Source organism: Rhipicephalus sanguineus, chromosome 3 (assembly GCF_013339695.2).
Source record: "Rhipicephalus sanguineus isolate Rsan-2018 chromosome 3, BIME_Rsan_1.4, whole genome shotgun sequence".
Lineage (NCBI taxonomy): Eukaryota > Metazoa > Arthropoda > Arachnida > Ixodida > Ixodidae > Rhipicephalus > Rhipicephalus sanguineus.
This window is the reverse complement of record NC_051178.1, coordinates 105,984,082-105,998,153: the sequence shown is the minus strand read 5'-3', so window position 1 is coordinate 105,998,153 and position 14,072 is coordinate 105,984,082.

Below are 14,072 nucleotides of genomic sequence, written 5' to 3'. Positions count from 1 at the left end.
GGGTGCTAATTCACTCACCAAGGCACCAAACACACTCGCACCAAATACGATACGCAGTACCATGATATTTTCACGGTAGCAGGGCAAGTTTTCGCTGCGAGTTAACGTCATGCGCATGGTCAATTCATCTGAAGATCATACCTATCGTAGCGCTTTACGGGGTGTCTCAGGATGTGTCCGAAAATCCTCAAAAATAAGGAAAATAGAATATTTGCGAGCTACTTCATAAGTGCTTTTTCTGGAGAGGGAGACATCGTAGGACGTCTCGAGATATCAATTACGGTAGTGATTAAGCAAATTAAATTAATTAGCAATTTAATTAATGGAGACCGTCGGTCAGGTAAAATAGGAGAATCGAAGTCCTTCCTATGAACAGCCTATCAGCGGCCTCTGAGAATTATTGTAGAGTAATGAAATTCGAACAAAAATTCACAGAATTCGCATCGCTTGGTAACAGTGTATGAAAAACATCAATAGCATACTGGGTGTTTCACATGAATAGAACCAAGCACTTAGAAACAGTGGTAAATTCCAATTGAACCAAAGCAACAACGTACGGTTTGCTGCCGTGTGGAAGTTTTTCGGTTATTTTTAAATTTCTCCTAATTTTTAGTTTAACTAAGATCAATTATGCAAAATTTTTATTATTCACTTCTGGGCCAAGCGTGTTTCGTTGCGTGGTAGAGGGCATGGCAAAACGACCGATCCAACTTTTTGTGGCAACGTAGTACATGCTGTGTGGCGATTCTTCTTCTTGGTAGTTCGGGAGGAAAAGGAAAAAGGCACCTAATTTCTGTCTGCCTTTAGGCGACACGGCGCAGTGCCTTATAGGGGTGGCGTAAGGGGGATAAAAGAAAAGTAGAGAGAAATAGGGAAGGATGTGATCAGAGGTCGACAGGGGCGACGAAGAGAGAAGAGGACAGGAAAGATTGGGGAGCCGGTCACAGGAGTTCACGGAAGGGACCATGATTCAGCCAGGGGCACGATGCACGTCGGTGACGAGGCGGCGAAGGCCCCGCCGATGAGAGGCGCACGGCATGGCGGTCGAGGCAGCCGTCACGGTGCGCCGACGGCGAGAGGCACGAGCGCGTCCTGAACGGGCGAGCGGGGCATCGCGGGCGGCACGTCCGTCTCGCGTGAAATCCTCCGAGCAACTCGTGGCGATTTTAGATGCGAAGTACCTTATGGTGGCACTTAAATTGAGGACGACGCAGCGAGCGATGGAAAGGAAAATGATAGGTGTAACCTTAAGAGACAGGAAGAGAGCAGAGTGGGTCAGGGAACAAACGGGGGTTAAGGACATCATAGTTGAAATCAAGAAGAAGAAATGGATATGGGCCGGGCACGTAGCACGTCGGCAGGATAACCGGTGGTCGTTAAGGGTAACTGACTGGATTCCAAGAGATGGTAAACGCGTGAGGGGGAGACAGAAAATTAGGTGGGTAGATGAGATTAAGAAGTTTGTAGGTATAACGTGGCAGCAGAAAGCACAGGACCGGGTTGATTGGCGGAACATGGGAGAGGCCTTTGCCCTGCAGTGGGCGTAGACAGGCTGATGATGATGATGATGATGACCTTATGGTGGAGTTCAATCCGGTAGTGGTGGTGTGCGGCGTGACCACCCTTACTGCGCATGCGCAGACAATCTCTCCCACTCTCCGCCATTACGCAGGTATTCGATCGCCTTCTCTCCTCTCCTCCCCCGCGCTGCAGCCGCGGCGCAGCCTCTCCCCCCACGTGATGCGCCAGCGCATGCGCGTCCTCTCCCCCTCTCTCTCCTCTCCTACGCTCCGCCCCTCTCAGGCGCTTCATTAGTGAGTAATAGCTAAGCGGCTCAGCGGGCCAGCGGGCCCAGCGGAGGAGCGGAGAGGGCAGCGGAGCGCAAGACGAAAAGAAGAGTAATTGGTAAGCGTCGCCCCGCTCGTTTCAGCGGATCGCATTGTTGCGCCATCTGTTGAACACGGTTGAAGTTACTGTCGATCGAGCAGAGGCCTTGCTTCGTCACCTGCCAAATTAACTTGAAATTACTGCGAAAACAATATTATCAAAGGCCTTTTTTCTTAGATTTCAATTGATTTATTGGAGGTGCCGCCGACGACATGCGACGACATGTTGGGGGCTGCCATCTTGGTAAACACTCGCACGCTCGTCCGCTGCGCACACTTCGCTGAGGAGACGAAATGAGCGGGCGAGCGGTTCGCTCCGTAAAGCACCGTGCAGCGCATGCGCAGTAGCCTCTCCACTCGTCCGCTGGGCCCGCTGGCTCGCAAACCCGCCCAGCTATTACTAGAGTGACCTAGAATAGGAGGAGTGTCCAAAGCGCCGGCTCCCGCGTGGTCCTTTTGCCGTGAACTCCCGCGCCGCGCCGCTGCTGCGCCGGACCCGTGGGCTTTCCGCGCTCGGGAAGCGCGCGGAAAGCGAGGGGTGTCTGCTATGCGCTGTAGTGTCTTGCGCCGCGTTTCCACACAGGGCACTTGAAGTCTACTTAACTTAAGTAATGCGGTGCGGAATGAAGCTTATCCATCTTTAAGCGTTGTGTTAGTGCTGGGGCAACAACAGAATGCAAAATAATTATGTGTCAAACGGCATCAGCGTGGCCTAGTTCCGGTCACAGAGTTCGAGAACGTTGGTGCGTGTGTAAAACGCGCAAAACAGACACGCACAAGCAAAAAACGAATACAAAAACCCTATTCGCAAGAGTAATCGGGCAATAACATCACGCATGCACGAATTAGTAGTTATAAAAAAAGTAAATCGCACGCGAAGTCAGCTGAAATACTTGCGCGCAGTGAGTTCACGAGCTTTTTACTCATAGTCTCCACTGGTTTGCTAGCCATATGCACACCGCTTTATTTGACAATTCATTAGCCTCCACAAGCTCTTTATTATGTACGGAGCACACCGGGAAGACGCAAGGGAAACAAAAAAAAAGATAAAAAATAGTAGAGACGGCCATACGACCGCAATGCTGTTGGCTTATTTTTGTTTCTGAGGTAGCGTACAACAAGGCTCAGCGTACGCAAACATTTGAAAGAAAAGCAATGCCAGGTAAACTAACCTTATTCCGCAAGTTTTTGCATAAAAGGCGTAATATAGAAAATGCTTTGCAAATATCCAGGTATCATGAAATAAAGTTGCAAATGCCCCCATTCTTACTGTACAAGCTGCCTGAACGAAAATACAATATATATATATATATATATATATATATATATATATATATATATATATATATATATATATATATATTATCGCATGTTGCATTGTATCGCTGAACGTCATTATGAAACGTTCGCGCGAGATGCGTGCATTGCTTCAAGCCACGAAATGAAAACAGTTTCAAACCAATCATTCTCAACTTCAGATGTTTTCACGGTTCTCGGAGGTTAGCGTTCGCCCGGTTCAGAGACTTTACGAAAAGATGTGGACGAGTAGTTACATAAAATACAATTGTTTGTGCGGCAGTTGAGTGCGCGCCAACAGGGCACCCGACCGCAATTTCCCGCTTTTTCCTGATGACCTCAATAGGCACCGTACACTGGCCAGAGGGAGCTGCGTTCCTCGCACTGGCCCGTCCCAAGTCCGCTGACATTGGCCGTTAGGGGCACGCAGAAAGTAGACGCGCTCACGCGTCCCCCGTGTAGCCCGGCCACAATCCGCGCACTCGCACAGGGAGGGAGACGCGCGCATCGCGTTCAATTTTAACGGACACGTCTCATTATTGCTTTTTTATCCGCTAAGCTTTGCGCTCTGGCGCTAAATAGCGAGTCTGCAGATCTCTTGAATAAATATAGACGATTTTCTGTAGCTGGTTTATTAAATCAAACTAGATGGCGCCACTGGCGCCACCGCACCGTGGCCGTCCCCCTACCGTGGCCGTCTCCATGGCCATTCCCATGCCGCGACCTTTGGCAGCGCTGCTCAATATGTCTCCATCCGCGTCGCGTCGTCTGCTCGGCCATCGCCTCCTATATTAAAGATGCCTGCCGCATCACCAAAAAACCAGCTGCCAAACCCTCTCCTTTTCCTCCTTTCCACTAGTGTCGGTCGCTAGCGCCACATGTGGCGGCCGCTCCCGTAGTTTTGACATTTGGCATAGCCTCCGAAACAACCGTGCAAAGTTGCCGATCTCGAAGATGATGATGATGATAGGTGGCTGTTGTCTCTGAAGCCGGGTAAAAAAAAACAAGAAAGGAAGAGAAAAAAAGAAAAAAAAGACCAAGAAGGATGGATAACGAAGCACACACTAAGCCCGCCGCCGTGATAATAGTGTCGGTCGCGAGCGCCACCGCTCGGCGCTTGTCCAAAACTGAAGGCAGGCCGGCTCCGCTGGGAGCTCGAGCCATTCCTCAGGCATATTTAATATAGGAGGCGATGGCTCGGCGTTCCCGTAGCGTCTGCGCGCACACGAGTAAAAGCGAGCAGACGGCGCAGACGGCAGCGCCGGAAAAGTAAACATGGCGGCACCTGTGGATGTAGTTTCCTTCCGCCTCGAATTTATCACGTCGTCGTCCTGTGCTGTGTGGCCCGTAAGTTCAAAACCTACGCATTTATTTGCTTTATATTCGCGTCCTGAAGCTTCGAGAGCGATGTACTCGTCGGTATTTTGCAGTATTTCCAAGATTCATTCTCATATTGTCCGAGACAAGGCTTAGCAGGCATGGCTAAATAACCACAGCTGATCGCAATAATAGAGACAAAGCATACCTGACGTTTCTTCTCCAGCGTGAGCTGACACAAAGCGATGGCCGATTTTGCCATTTATTTATTGCTGTGAGGACAGTGGGCGAGTAGCAAACGCGAGTTCGGATCGAAGCGGGGTGTCGCGTCTGCATGGGTGCTGCCATGTTGGCTTGTAACCCCAGCTACTGGCGGTTGCTAATACAACAATTAAAGACATACACCATAAATACGACGCAGATTAAATATATCACTTATCGTCGTGGCGTGGTACGCACCAAACAAACGCAAATGTCTCAACGTTTTCAACTCTGAGGCGATTACATGTAGAACTATGTTTTGCTGCGCAAGCATGTGACTTGCTTACACCCTGCAGCAACCAGCTTGTGTAGTACGGCCACGGCCGCTTCGCTGGCCCAATGCGTTGGCTGGGGCAAATGGCTGGGGGAAGGCCAGTTACGATCACGTGATCAAACATGGCACCACCCGTGCGCCGCTACGGAAAATCGTCTATAAAGAGATGACCAGACGGGTAAAGCAAGCCTCTTTTGTCCCGCAGATGCGTGCAATTAGCTGCTCTGAACTGAGAATCGCGTTTGTTTTCGGGCGATCAATTGTAACATGAAGTGAGGCATACACGATGTTGCACTGTTATCGTTTCATTTTCTTTGGTTTGTCTTTTTTTTTTAACGCTAAAGCCTTAGATGCCTCATCAAACACGAAAATTGACCATCGGCGTCCCGCGTAGCCAACACGAGTGATGCACAAAATCATCATGCGATTACGTCGACAGAACTTGTGACGTCACTATGACGTCATATGATGACGCCATCACATGACATGGTCGCTTTCCATTGCCTCCGTGATCGGCCCCCGATGTAGGCAATGTAAAAGCAGGTGAGGTGCAGAAAGCTTGCAATGCCTTCGGTCCTGTGGGCAGTCAGAAACCACGTTATGTGCAGAAAGCTTTCGGAGAGGGGCGAGGGAGGTTCAATGCATCGACTGACGAAAAAGATGGCTTTCGTTTTCGAGTCATCTCAGGCGAATGCAAAAGGGACCATCTTTTTTTTCATGTAATTTTTTCGCATACATTTTATCTACGCGGTCAGTTCTTCAATATGCATGGGTAAGTCTAACATGTTGACATCAATATTGGTGACCACCACGTTTTTTATAACCTGACGGAAACAAATCGTCAGACCACACATCGTCAGAATTATTTCTGGCTAAATGCGGGTTTGCGCGCCATACACCATATTATTATTGTTAGTCGTTACGCAAATGGCAAGCTTGTCAAGTTAGTGATGCATATGACCTGTCGGTCGTGTTGGGCATACGTACATTCGTGCCCCTCCGTGCCAATTTTCGTGTATACCAAGTGAACGAGACGCGAGTTACGCGAGTAATTTTTTACTTTTGGTGCCGCGGCCACGCCGACTGACACATTCGGCTTCGCATGAAATGGCTTGAAACAGCAGAGCGCCGGAGGCAGCCTTGTAAAACAAATCGAATGCACGAAATAAAAGATAGGATATGAAGGGTGCAAACGCGTTAGCATGCATGAGCTAGTTACTACGTGCATGTGCTACCGTTCTCCTGATTATCTCCAGTTTATTCTCTCCTGCAGCAAGTTTACGTTCATCATTCCACACGAAAGTAAGCTAAGCGCCTTTTCTCACGATGATGTGCGCGCAGGATGCGTTCCTCAAACAGCCGCGGAATTGTGGACCAATGCGGTGACAAACCAGCTGGAAGGATATATACAAAAACCCCGTTTCACAACACCCAAACGCGCTCTCTGTGTGATGAGTCGCTGCAGTATTATGTTGCAGTGACGCAGTATTAAATGCTGCCCGAATTTCCACAATTTTAGCAAATAGCGGCCAAAATATCACGCGCGTAGCAGACGCTCGCCGCTTTGGCGCGGCTTCCGCCGCGGAGAAAGCCCACGGGCCCTTTAACGGGTCCGGCACGGCAGCGCCGCGGCGTGGAAGTTCACCGCAAAAGGCCCCAGCTCCTCCCATGCATAGAGTTTCCTAATATTGTAGGAAACTCTATGCTCCCATGTATTCGCGCGGCGCTTTGGACACTCCCCCTATTCTAGGTCACTCTACTATTACTCTATATTCTCTCCTGCGACGAGTAGAAGGCAGCGACGCCTCCGGCGTCTTGTTGTGGCACGAGCGGCCGATGGCCGCCTCTGCTTCTGTGGCTCTAGACGCGGGGCGCTCGTGCTCTTCTACCCTCGCTGAAGAATCCCACGACGACACCAATGGCATGGACTGCAGAGAGGCAGACGCACATGATCTTGCGACTTGGCGGAAGTCGAATACCGCGGACGCTGGCAGTTACACGCAGCGGGAGCTGGATGGAGACTGGAAGACAGTGCTGATTCTACGCCAGAGGAATGCACAGGCTCGGGAACGCAAGAAAAAAAATTACACCATCTCCCACTGAAGCTAGCCATCTCCCAGCTGCTTCGCATCCACACATGGTTCCCTTTAGCGGCAGATGGTGTAATTGTTTTTTCAGCGTTTAAAGAACGATCACGAAATATGAAGTAAAACAACGTGACTGCGCTTATGTGCTATCGCAATGCAGCCCTCTAACCCCCACTGCGAGCGAAAGAACTATGTCCGAGGACCGCGACACTATAGGCGTCGGCTTCACAGTGCGTCATAATTTTTGATGGTGGCGCATGGCAAGGAAGCGCCGTCGTCTCTGATAAGCGATACGTTCGCGGTCCTCGCGTACCTGCAATGCTAGATTAAGCTAGCACTGAGGGTGTCCTGTTCCAACATTGAATGCTATATCGCTTCAAGGTTGAATCGTCCAATAAGGAGTTGATGTCGCCCTAAATCGCGCCGTTTTGTTGTCATACTTTCGCGTTTTGTGCACAGAGAGCGCAGTTCATTTTTAGAGTGGTTTTTTGGGAATCTGCGGCAGTTGTCGCGCTGTAAGCACTAACAAGCTCACGCTAATTACCGCAGGTGCACTTACAGCGAGCATGCTGCTTAGGCCGGTCTGGAAAATGACATATATCTTGGAAGAAGAACGTGCACGTGATGCCCCCAATGGTGAGTGGTATTTACTTGTGGTCTCTTCGCGCACACGTATATGTGGCAAATTTGTGAGAAGACTACATTAAGAAATTTCCGGGTCTTCACGTGCTGTGAGAATTGATAAAATTCTTGTCGACTTTTCATTTTGACAGAATATGGCGCGCACACAAACACGGACACTAGAAGAAAGACGGAAACAGCACATGCGCTGACTCGCCACTGTTAGGAATGAGGTAGGGCCCCTCGCTACCGCCACCTTTAGGTTCCGATGTCGTCCCTCAGGCTCGCTGCTGGGAATACGCGTCGTTGCATCCCTCCTCTGGAACCGCTGTTGGGACTCGGGTTGCGTGGCCGGTGCGAACACGGGTGTGTATCGTGCTCGGAGTAGTCAGTAATGGCAAGGTGAAGAAGGAAAAGATTTTATGTACAAACTATTTACATATTTTTGCTACCAGGCAACATGACTGCCAGCCCGACCACGTCGGCTGGTTCGACTCCGTTCGAGTCGTTCTCCTTCTCCGATTCCCCCTGATCGATGGACCGGCACGGCCTTAAATCCTCTAGCCGTCCATTGTCCAGTTGACGGTCCGCCGGTCGCAGGTGTTGACGTTCTTCTAGTGTCTTGACCTTCCGCCGGCCGCAGGTGTTGACGTTCTTCTAATCTCTTGACCGTCCGCCGGCCGCAGGTGTTGACTTTCTTCTAATCTCTTGACCGTCCGCCGGCCGCAGGTGCTGACGTTCTTCTCATCTCTTGACCGTCCGCCGGCCGCAGGTGTTGACGTTCTTCTAATCTCTTGACCGTCCGCCGGCCGCAGGTGTTGACTTTCTTCTAACCTCTTGACCGTCCGCCGGCCGCAGGTGTTGAGCAGCCTTTCCATAGCTGGGCAGCTTTGAAGAACGACTGGCGTCAGTTGACGGAGCCGGCCGGGTGAAGACGCCGTTTTCCCCGGATTGCAGACAAAGCATGCAGGGGTTGATCCCTGCTTCCACGTTCGGTCAGGTGTTCTGGCACAACAGCACCCCCGCCACAAAACAATGCATCAGGAGGACGAGCTGCTCCACGTAGCTCGGCTGAATTGATGCGGCCGGACACCAGGCTCATCCACGGCTCGAGGCGAAGCTCCCAGGATCACTGCTCTCGTGACATTCCACACGAACACTCAGCTGGCATGGACTCGAGATTCCTGAGGATAAGACGAACTCGACAGGGCAACCATTGTCAAACTACACCCAACGCTGCAAGTGCCCTCCGCACTCCCTCCAATTGCCAGACATGAATGAAACAAAGCTTACTGACAACTAACGTTCCCGCTTTAAATAAAACGAGGAGAAGTGCGTATCTCATGGCGACGAGTTCAACCACAGACCTCAATTTCAGGTGTTGTTAAAGAAACAACTCCGAGGTAATACAAGAATTGTAATTGTACTATAGCTGCTTAGGAATGGAAGATAAACAACCAAGGAAGCCAACGGAAGCTCAAAGGCTTCGCTAAATCCACACTAAACGCTCTCAGCGTAAGCGTAACACAATAAGAACACAACATGGTTCTACTAACTATGAACTGAAATTGAAAATAAAGCTTACACCGTTCACAAAAACAATGTTGAACTACCTTTCGCCCCAAAAGCTCATGCTAACTAGTACAAAAACAAAAGAAAACTCAACCTACAGTTACCTCTGTTGAAACCGTTTTCAACTACAACGCTAGGAGATTACCCTCCAAAATATAGACGCTACATAGGTCCAAATTACTGCCTCTACAGTAAACACAAACAAGTAACATTCGGTTACGCTCGACAAACACCACTCTTTCACAATTAGCGGTCGTACAAATCTTTACTCACGGCTAACGTGTATTATTTTACGCCGACAACTCACTCCCATGCGGGTCATTGCTTCCGCATGTTATTCTTAATATTGTGCCACTAAAGCTAGGCATGTTCCCGTGAGCACTCTGTCACGCTGCACCCACATCAGGAACTGAACTCGCAAACGACATCCGTAATGGGCCTTTTTTCAGGAGGGTAGTCTGCGCATGCGCGGCGGCGGTGACGACACGCGCGCCATGTTTTTTGAGGGTCACGGCGTGGCGACAGGAGCGGACTGAGCGCCACCTGGCGTGGAAGATTTGCAAATTTTCCCGAAAAATGCCAGGCCTCCGAGAATATCTACCGGCACGCGGTGGGCAACTTCGGAGGCCATGGACCCTCAGTTTCGATTTCAGCGATCTCCACTAGAGGCGCTCTTCGGACCTGAAAAAGGCCCATTGCACGTACTAGTGCCACTGCGAGCTTCTACTCCGCGGATGTACGACTAACCTAGCTCTACTCTTGCGGTCACAATTTTTACAAACAACCGAGTGACTCGCTATAACCTCTACTCATTCGCTCCTACACAGAACGCACGCGAAAAGAACAACAAACAAACAAAACCAATTTTCGCGTGGCTCTACCAAAACTCGCACAAAGCCTAGCCTTGCCTATCCTTCTCGCAAGCTCTCAGCTTAACGCCTAAGGTTCCGCTAACAACTCGTGGGACACCTTGACTAACTAGGGAGCTCCCGAACGGCGCACACAAAGCCCTGCGCCGGCCTTTCGTGTAACTGCGCACGTGTCATACGCCAACCGCTTGCGGGCTCCCGCTAAGTGACGGAAACAGCAGGCCTCAAACGCCAACGCTAACTCAGCGCACGCCACCCGAAAACTGCCCAATGATTCCTTGTGTCTACGCATGACACGCAACGAAAACGCCACAAACTCTTTTCATACAAGGAATACTAATTAGTAACCAAAATCAACACTCAAAATTCCTTCCAACAAATCCGGAGTCGATATTCCAGGAAAAGCTAACAGCTGTCCTCAACAACTCTTCAGGCGCACTCGCGGTGGTCGCGCCCAGAAGGCTTTTCTCGTCAAGCGGGGTGTACGATACGCATGAAAGTTAATCACCCCCTCGTCGAGCCTCACTACTTTCCCTGTAGCGGACTTTTCTTTGTCGCCTCCTGCCACCTCGCGAAGGTCACCAACCTCGCGTTGTCGCACCTGTTTCAACGTTCCGCGAAAGGAACAACGGGGAGTTCTTTTACCCACTGACCCTTTCCGCGAATCATGCGTTTCTCTTTTCTTTTTCCTTCGGCGGTTCGGGCGCATGCGGTAGAAACCTGTCCCTGACGGCAATCGCGCTTGTCTTGCAATGTCGCGCCGACTTTTGAACTTCTTTCTCAACCGCATCGCGACCTTTGTCGCATTTCTATCTTTCGGACGCTTTCTCCCTTTCGCACGCTTCTTGGTGCAGACTTTGGAGCATTCCGTCCGCCTCCGATGCTCATCCGCATCAACATGCTCTTCAGCTGTCTCGCGCTTACTGTCCTGATGATTGCGCATCAATTCATCCTCTGACCGATTCCGCGAACCATGCGCTACTCTCCTCCTGTTCTCTTGGTGGTTCAGACGCATGCTGTAGAAACCGGTCAACAATGACAATCGCGCCCCTCTCGCAATTTCGCGCCGACGTCCGAACTTCTTCCTCAAACGCGTCGCGACCTTTGCCGCATTTCTGTCTTGCGGACGCTTTCTTTTTGCACGACTCTTTGTGCATACTTTGGGGCCTTTGTCACGATACCTATGTGCGCGACACCTCGTTGCGCTCCTGCCTCTACACGGCAGTGAAAAAGATGAGAACAGACGGAAACCTCGGCGCCTGAATCTCAGCGACATTCGTTTCCTCGCGATGCGCTTAGCGCACAATCTAGATCCCCGCGGAACTCTCAACTTGGGACGTTTCCTAGCACGCCTTTTTGGGATCTCAGGCCAAGCCTTCAACTTGGCGTCTCGAGAGATGCGGTCGTCGCGTTCTGCTAGCGCTTTAGCACGCTTACCGCTACTGGTCTCTCTTTCGTTCCCCTTTTTCTTTCGCCGGCGCCTTTTCCTCACTGAACGGCTCGGAATGCTGGCAGCTTCGACGCACGCGCGCGCAAGTACGCTGCCTTCGATATCCACCGCCAAAACCTCAGGCGGCTCAACTAGCCTATCCTCGGTGTCGTCGCTAGGTGTCTGTACTTCTGACATAGCGACAGTCCCGGCACTCCCTAACTCAGTTAGCTCGCCTTGAGATGTCTCTCTAGCTTCAGGTGATCTATCACTATCCTGGATAGCCCCTTTTCTCAGGCCTCCGAAGGCGTCGTCTGCGTCCTGTGCTTCGCGACTTATCTCGACCTCTTGGTCTCCGCGGCGCGCCTCGTCTTGCACTTTTCGACGCGCTTCGTCCTCACGCGCCTCAGCTTCTCGCGCTATGTGAAGTGCCTCTTGTTCTCGCGCCTCTTTCGCTTTTCGAAGCGCCTCGTCCGCTCTCGCCCATCGAAGCCCCTCAGCCTCTCGTTCTCTCTGATGCGCCTCTTCCTCTAGGGCCCTGTGACGCGCCTCTGCGTCCTGAAGCGCCTCGCGACGGGCCTCAGCCTCCTGTGCCTCGCGACGCTTCCCGACCTCTTCTTGGTCTCTGCGGCGCGCCTCATTCTCTTGCGCCTCGGAGCGGCTCGCAATACTAGGCGCCTCGTCCCTCGTACTCGCATGTACGGAACTCTGTGGAGTCAAAGCTCCAAACAGCTGAACTGAGCTACCTTCGCGGTCTTCGTCAGTTATGTCTTGTGACTGAACGACAGCCGCGACGCTCTCTAAGCTAGTCAGCTTGCTCTGAGGAGTCTCTTCCATTACTGGGGCTTTATCACTGCCCTGCAGAGACCTCTCTCTTGGGCCTTTGCATTCGGCCGAACCTACATTACCCCACTGGCTGAACAACGTATCCTTAACCTCAGTTACTTCCTGCAGGCCGTCTGACACTAAGGCTAAAACTGAGCCTTTCCCACGTCCGAGGCACTCTGCGTGCCGGTTGGCCATCTTTACTGAGGTTGCGTGGCCCATCGCTACCGCCACCTTTAGGTTCCGATGTCGTCCCTCAGGCTCGCTGCTGGGAATACGCGTCGTTGCATCCCTCCTCTGGAACCGCTGTTGGGACTCGGGTTGCGTGGCCGGTGCGAACACGGGTGTGTATCGTGCTCGGAGTAGTCAGTAATGGCAAGGTGAAGAAGGAAAAGATTTTATGTACAAACTATTTACATATTTTTGCTACCAGGCAACATAACTGCCAGCCCGACCACGTCGGCTGGTTCGACTCCGTTCGAGTCGTTCTCCTTCTCCGATTCCCCCTGATCGATGGACCGGCACGGCCTTAAATCCTCTAGCCGTCCATTGTCCAGTTGACGGTCCGCCGGTCGCAGGTGTTGACGTTCTTCTAGTGTCTTGACCTTCCGCCGGCCGCAGGTGTTGACTTTCTTCTAATCTCTTGACCGTCCGCCGGCCGCAGGTGCTGACGTTCTTCTCATCTCTTGACCGTCCGCCGGCCGCAGGTGTTGACGTTCTTCTAATCTCTTGACCGTCCGCCGGCCGCAGGTGTTGACTTTCTTCTAACCTCTTGACCGTCCGCCGGCCGCAGGTGTTGAGCAGCCTTTCCATAGCTGGGCAGCTTTGAAGAACGACTGGCGTCAGTTGAAGGAGCCGGCCGGGTGAAGACGCCGTTTTCCCCGGATTGCAGACAAAGCATGCAGGGGTTGATTCCTGCTTCCACGTTCGGTCAGGTGTTCTGGCACAACACCACACCGGTTTTTTTTAGAAAGGAAAGCTTATATATATGACGCATATGTCACACGATCTGACTACCCTCGCTCAGGGCAAAACGTCAAAAGCAAGATCTACGAATATAAACAAGGGGCTAGAAACAAGGAACACACCCTCAGAGTGCTGATGAGATAGCAAAATTCTACTTCTGTCGAGCTATATATATATATATATATATATATATATATATATATATATATATATATATATATATATATATATATATATATATTGTTGCAGTAAGGCACGTGGCCGCGTGTTCAATAACACGCACCACCCTTCTGTACACTCGTGATCGCATGCGAAACATAATCATGTTATAATTACCCGCCCCGGTGGTCTAGTGTTTATTGTGTTTGATTGCAGACCGGAAGGTCGAGGGACCGAATCCCGGCCGCGGGGGCGCATTTTCGATTCAGGCGAAAATGCTTGAGTCCTTGCGTGGCTCTGTAATAGAACACATGACTCCTACCCAGAAGTCCTGGTTTCAAAGTTCCGCTCTAGTGCACGATTTTTAATATTTATATATTTGCATCTGTCGAGACTTTCAGCTCAAGGAAAAAGCCGATTTTTTTTCTCACAACAAATGCCGCCGACGGCGGCACCGGAAGTTCTGCGGCACGGGCTCTTTAACGGCATCGCATTTCCGGTTTAGTTTCA